The sequence below is a fragment of the Perognathus longimembris genome, chromosome 12 (genome assembly GCF_023159225.1).
Source record: "Perognathus longimembris pacificus isolate PPM17 chromosome 12, ASM2315922v1, whole genome shotgun sequence".
Lineage (NCBI taxonomy): Eukaryota > Metazoa > Chordata > Mammalia > Rodentia > Heteromyidae > Perognathus > Perognathus longimembris.
This window is the reverse complement of record NC_063172.1, coordinates 55254265-55261062: the sequence shown is the minus strand read 5'-3', so window position 1 is coordinate 55261062 and position 6798 is coordinate 55254265. Positions and strand designations below refer to the sequence as shown.

General features: G+C 37.1%; 1 non-coding gene across 1 annotated transcript; it reads left to right on the top strand.

Moving 5' to 3' along the window:
- The first annotated feature begins 233 nt into the window (after positions 1–233).
- LOC125361117 lies at positions 234–328 on the top strand. The gene has a single exon (XR_007212902.1). It is a non-coding gene; the product is annotated as a small nucleolar RNA SNORD116 (small nucleolar RNA).
- The last annotated feature ends 6470 nt before the right edge of the window (positions 329–6798 follow it).

The following is a 6798-nucleotide window of genomic DNA, read 5'->3' as shown; positions in this document are numbered from 1 at the left end:
TTGTACTAAAGTAGTAAAAACTGTGGAAGCAGTACAATATGGCACTAGAGTCCATTGATATTACAAACTCCAAACTAGAAAGACATCGACATATATTAAGAAACTGTATAGATGCCGCAGAATTAAAAATCAGTGTGTCACATGTACATAAAATAATTCAGCATAAATTAAAATTCTAAATGTAAAAAGTAACTTTAAAACTCTTTTGTTTAATTTTTTAAATTTAATTATATTGATCGATGATGACTCTTCAAAAATAACATTCCTTGGAAGCTGAACAAAATGAGTTAAAACTCTATAACCATCATTCTCATCATGTCTTTTGTCTTTCTTCCCCAGGGCTTTACCCCGATATCATTGTAACTGACTTTAGTACACTGGGTATTGTATGTACATTTATTGGAACTAGGGAAGGGGAACACCAAGATGGAAAGGCAAAGGGTAAAAAGCAAACCAATGCAACAGCAGTAATTACAAGACAATATGCTGTAAACCAAATGTACATGGCGGGGGGGAGGGCAGGAGAAGCCCGAGGAGGAGGAAAGGAGGGAGAAAAATGAGGGAGGAGGTAACAAATTTGACAAAAATGTACTCACTGCCTTATACTAACCACTCTGTACATCACCTTGACAACTCCCCTCCTCCTCAATTACCCCCTTCTGAGTTGTACAGTTAATTTCCAACATAATGTCTTGTAAGTATAGCTGTTGCATTGGTTTGGCTTTTATCCTTTGTCTCACCATCTTGATGTTCCCTTTCCCTTCCTCAGTTCAGGAAAGCAACTTCTTTTTTTTTTTTTTTCAAATTTTTATTATCAAACTGATGTACAGAGAGGTTACAGTTTCACACGTTAGGCATTGGATACATTTCTTGTACTGTTTGTTACCTTTTCCCTCAAACCCCCTCTCTCCCCCCCTTCCCTTTCCCACCCTGAGGTGTTCAGTTCACTTACACCAAACAGTTTTGCAAGTATTGCTTTTGTAGTTGTTTTTCTTTTTTTACCCTGTGTCTCTCAATTTTGGTATTCCCTTTCAATTTCCTACTTCTAATACCAGTATACAGGGTTTCCAATATACTCAGATAAGATTACAGAGATAGTGTAGGTACAACCACAGGAAGGTAATACAAGAACATCATCAATAATAGAAGCTACAGATACAGATGGGACATTGAAAGTAGTTACAACTGTGATATAACAATTGTTTCCATAAAATGGAGTTCATTTCACTTAGCATCATCTTTTGTGTTCATAAGGGTATACCTATTGGGCTCTTGTGATGCTCTGGGAAAGCAACTTCTTTTGTAACAGCCTCAAAAAAAAAAAAAAAGCAAAAATCCCTAGGAATAAACTTAACGAAACAAGTAAAAGACCTCTATGATGAAAACTTTAAAAACTTGAAAAGGGAAATTAAAACAGAACTAATAAGTAGAAAAAACTCTCATGCTCCTGGATTGGGAGGATTAACATCATGAAAATGTCAGTACTGCTAAAGGCTATCTACAAATTCAATGTAATACCAATCAATATCCCAACACCATTCTTTAAAGACATACAGAAAGCAATCCAAACATCCCTATCAAACAATAAAAGACTCTGAATAGCAAAAATAATCCTTAGCAGAAAGAACAGTGCAGGAGGAATATCAATGCCAAACTTCAAACTCTATTACAAAGATTTAGTGATACAAAAAACTTGTTCCTGGCACAAGATGAGGCCTGGGAACCAATGGAATAGAATTGAAGACCAAGAAATGAACGTACAGACCTATTGCCACCTAATCTTTGATAAGAGGTTAAAAAAAATTAGGATGAAAGACAGCTCTTCAATGAATGGTACTGGCAAAGTTGGCTCAATACCTATAAAAACAAAACAAAACAAAAACCCTAAAGCTAGATCCTTATATATCAATATATCACCCTGCACCAGAATCAATTCCAAATAGATCAAAGACCTTGAAGTAAAAGCAGATACCCTGGAAACATTACAGGAAGGAGAAACATTAGGATTCTTCGGCACAGGTTCAAACTTCCTTAATAAAGACCCAGAAACACAACAAATCAAAAAAAGGTTGGACAAATGGGACTGCATGAAACTAAAGAGCTTCTGCATGGCAAAGGACATGGCTTTCAAGATAAATAGAAAGCCCACAAATTAGGAGATCTTCACTAGCCATACAACAGACAAGGGCCTCATATTTAAAATATAATTAGAACTAAAATAATAAGTTCCTCCAAAACAAACCATTAAAGAAACAACTTTAAAACTCTTATAAGAACATAGAAGAAGCCTTCTAAAGGTTATAGCAGAGGAAATGATTCTTAAGTCACCAAAAAGATAGCTAATTTACATTAACAAAAATTTAGACATCAGCTGGTTGCCAGTGGCTCATGCCTGTAATCCTAGCTATTCAGGAGGCTGAGATAATTAGAGATCTCATAGTTCAAGGTCAGCTCAGGAAGAAAATCCTATGAGATTCATCTCCCCTTACCTACCAAAAAAGCTGAAAGTGAAGCTGTGGCTCAAGTGGTAGTCACTAGCCTTGATAAAAAAAAAGCTCAGAGATATTGTCCAAGCTTTGAGTTCAAGATCCAGGACCAACACATACACAGACAGACAGACAGACAGACATACACACACACACACACACACACGCTCATGCACTCTATCTCTGTCTCTGTCTCTCTCTATATATTAGATATAATAAAAGTACACTTGATAATAAAAATTAAAAGATGAACTACATTGAAAAAGCATTTGGAGCAAACTCAATGGTTATTGCATATACAAGAATAACTTCTGTGAATCAAATAAAAAATTGAGAAAATGAACAAAAGAACCTCAGAGGGCAATAAGAAGGTAAAGCAAATGTTCAGTCTAACTAGCTATGAGGGAAATAAGAATTTAAAAACCATCAAAATTAATGATTCACATATACTAATAAAAATTTAGAGGCCACTGTCTATTACTGACAAGTATGCAAAGAAACGAGCACTTTCAGCACTTGGGAAATATTCTGGCATGTTCTAAGCTATGTGTTTTGTGACCCACACATTCTAATTCTGAGCTCATGTGAATAAAGAAAACACACAAAAAGTATTATTTGTAATGTTTCTTAGCAACCTACATGTTCACTAGTAAGGTGAATCATTCATGTATGTTACATTCATCAGTTGACTGTGATTCAGACTATAGTGAACTACACTATAGATTTCAACATAGATAAATCCTCAAAGTAGTTGAATAAAAGCCTATATTGCAGAAGTATGGTTATACATGACATCATTACTAGTAATTGCTTTTGAGAAAGCAGGAAATACATTGCAGGTAAGCTACCTCAGTGTCAATGATATATGTAAAACAAACTTAAATGCTTCTCCTTCTTTAAAAATTCTTTACTCTTTGAATATACATGCTCATTAAGCAATCATTGCAATGTTTTATTCATCTAATTGCCTCCATTTTCTTGATACTTAAATGCTATGATGCTACATCAAATCTACTTGGAAAAAACAGAGTCATCTTGGAGATAACAAATCCTTAGGCAAAGTTCTTTGCTTGAAATTTTCCTTATAAATTTATTTCCAAAAGGACACTCTCCCAACACATCAGGAAATTCTAATATTTTCCTGGCATAAAAAAATGGAGGTGTCAAGAAGAAAGTTTGACAATCCATTATTCCTAATTTGTTGCTTTAAGAAATCAATATTTTAAAAAAGAAATCAGTATTTTAAAATTGATGATAATGCTGTCCTATAAAATATCACATATTTATAAGATCTCTCAGAAATATTTTAAGATAGTGTAACAATTTATAATTTATGAACATAGCTCTATTTGGTAAGAAAAATTATTAACTGAATAAAAAATTGAACCATTAGTACATGTGCTATATATGTCTGGAGTTACATAACATTCAGCAACAATAGCTAACAACAACTTAGAGGGAGAGAATCTTCCCCACATAGTGTCAGTCACTTGGGAGTGGTAGGGATGTTCTTGTCACCATATACTTGTCTAAATTTTCATTCCTTATCCTCAATTTGATCCAGATGAAAATGTTCTGTGAACTTATTTCCACAGAAATTACTGATTTAGCAAAAAATAGAAATAAGAATGACTATTAGTAATTTAGAGTAGTTGGATACACACACACACACACACACACACACACACACACACACCCCTCTGGGACTTGAGAAACCTATGGTGAGTTACGTTCATCTCTTCACAAAAAAGGCTTGTGAGCAGATGGGCATTCTCCCCTTTTCTAGATCTTCCTGCATATCTACATAATGTTCTTAATCCTGACAATGGCATTATTAAGTGGCTATGTTCAAAAGCACAAGTTACTGATGAACAGATAATCTGGGAAGCTAAATAATTGATGTAAGGCTACATTCCCAAGAAGATGCAAGGACTCAAGCTTTGCTGTTTTGAAAACAGAGGTATTCAACCAGTTTTCTCTCGCATTTAAAAACACAGATAGGGTCCCAAAAGGCTTTTGTTTATGAGTCAGCACTATTAATATTTACCATATTAGAAAAAGAAACAGAATTTAAGAAACTTTGCGTATTCCATTTTAAAATAAATTACTTTAGTATCTACAATCGTAAATAAATGTATTGCATAATACCAATATTTTAAAAGAAAAGCCAATTTTCCAGGATGAAAAATGAGTGAGAAGAACAGCCCTGTCTTAAATTGCTGCAAATCTCTTTAATGCCAGGCTTATTAGATCACAGCTAAGATCTCATATTTGCTTCTGCATTTGATTGTTTGCTATATGTTGTCTTGCTTGAAGTATATGAGGAATGAAACATTGAGGCAGCCAGACCTTACTAGTTTTTAATATGGTTTTCCCGAGGTGAATTCATGCACCACAATCTGAGCATCTGTATGGGGAAAGTACAGAAAGAAGAGAAAATGTGCTTTGATGAAACAAATATAATCATCTGATTCATTTAGCTCTCTGGTTTGGGTGTTTTTGGCGGGGAAGAGACAGGATTTGTTTGATTTCTTTGGTACAGGAACTGAGGCTTAAACTCAAGGCCTCATGCTTTCCCACTCAAAGCTGGCTTGAGCTACAGTTCCACTTCTTTTTTTAAACAGGTTTTTACTGGATAATTGGTGATAAGAGTCTTTCAGTCTTCTCTGCCCAGATTGACTTTGAACCATGGTCCTCACATGTGAGCCACCAGTGCCTGGCTTACAATTTTTCTTTGAAGTTGCCCCACTGCAAATAATTCTACTGATGTCTTATATTTCTTCTTCTTACTTTTTAATATCTTGATTCTTGTGTGCCTTACATTTTCACCCACCTTTAGCATAATACTTTTCACCCTCAAGAAAAATTGTTTGCTCATTAGTGCCATTAGCTTGTGAAGTACCCAAGGACAGAGGTTGAATCATTCAACATTATACTACCAACTGCACATTTGCAAACAAAATGCTAAATGGATTGAGGCATGCCTAACCTGTGTCATTTTCATTTCTACCACCAATAAAACTGACATATTTTCATATTCTCTATTATTTTGAAGGCTACATTATTCTTCAACTGAGATATTCAAATAATATCAGGATCCTGTATCCTGTATGGTTATCATAGCAGTCTGGGCTGGTTTGATAGACTTGTGTACATTGCCTTCTGTTGTTGCTTATAAATAAACCTTATATCACTTGCTTTAAGAAAATGAGACAGGGAAATGGAAGAAGATGGTGGGCGGGCAGCAGAGCCCTATCTAACCTCTCCCCAAGAACCCAGTTTATCTTCTACAGGGAAACGTTGAACTCTAGAGAGATAGCCCAAGCAAGGTATAACAGTACTGAGCATCATGTTCCGAAGGAAAAAAAAGACAGCAGATCCAAGAATCCAGATTTCAGCCATAGGTGGCTCTGCCGCTGCCAGCCCTGCTACCTCCAGCCTGCCACTTACCCAGCGGAACCAAATCCACACCCACCTCCGGCACTCACAAGCAATGAGGAGAGAAATCTGCCAGAAGGCAGCAGATAGACGCAGGCTGCAAGCAGAGCAGGAAAGCCCCAGAGAAGCAGAGGAAGCATGAGTACTCCACAAAAGACAGTCTCGCTGCACCCAGAGAACTGGACCCAGAGAACTAGCAGCAACCAAAGAACTCACTGCAACCCAGAGTCTGTACCCAGAGAATACCATTCAAAAAGTAGCCCTCCCCACCCCACCCCATCCACCATAGTGAAACTTCATCTTTGTCCCTGGCACAGATGACCAGAGCAAACTGGAAATAAAGTGTGCCAGGAGAAAGTAAGGTCAAAGGGGCCATCTTTTTGGGGGAGGTTTAAAATAATTCTTTATTCAAGTCTTGAAATACATGTTACATATATGATTAAGAATGGAATATTTTAGGATTATCTGTCTAGTTGTTTTTCTCAAATGTCATTTTTTGTTGAAATGAAAATAAAGGGTGGGTTTTTTTTTTCTTATTTATTGTCAAAGTGATGTACACAGAGGTTACAGTTTCATACATTAGGCATTGGATTCACTTCTTGTACTGTTTGTTACCTCCTCCCTCAGTTCAGGTAGGCCCATCCAGGGCTCCGCTGACAATTCGAGGGGGTCCCAGCCAGGGTTCCAAGGATAGTTCAGGGGTCCCAGCCCGGGCTCCACTGACAGTTTGGGGGTCCCAGCTGGGGCTCTGCAAGCAGTTGGGGGGGGCGGCAACTGGAGCTCCTCAGGCAGATGCAGGTCAGAGGTCCCACCTAGGGCTTTGTCCATGTTGGGGACAGCTGTGCCTTTAAGATGGGATGGCCCAGTTAGCCCG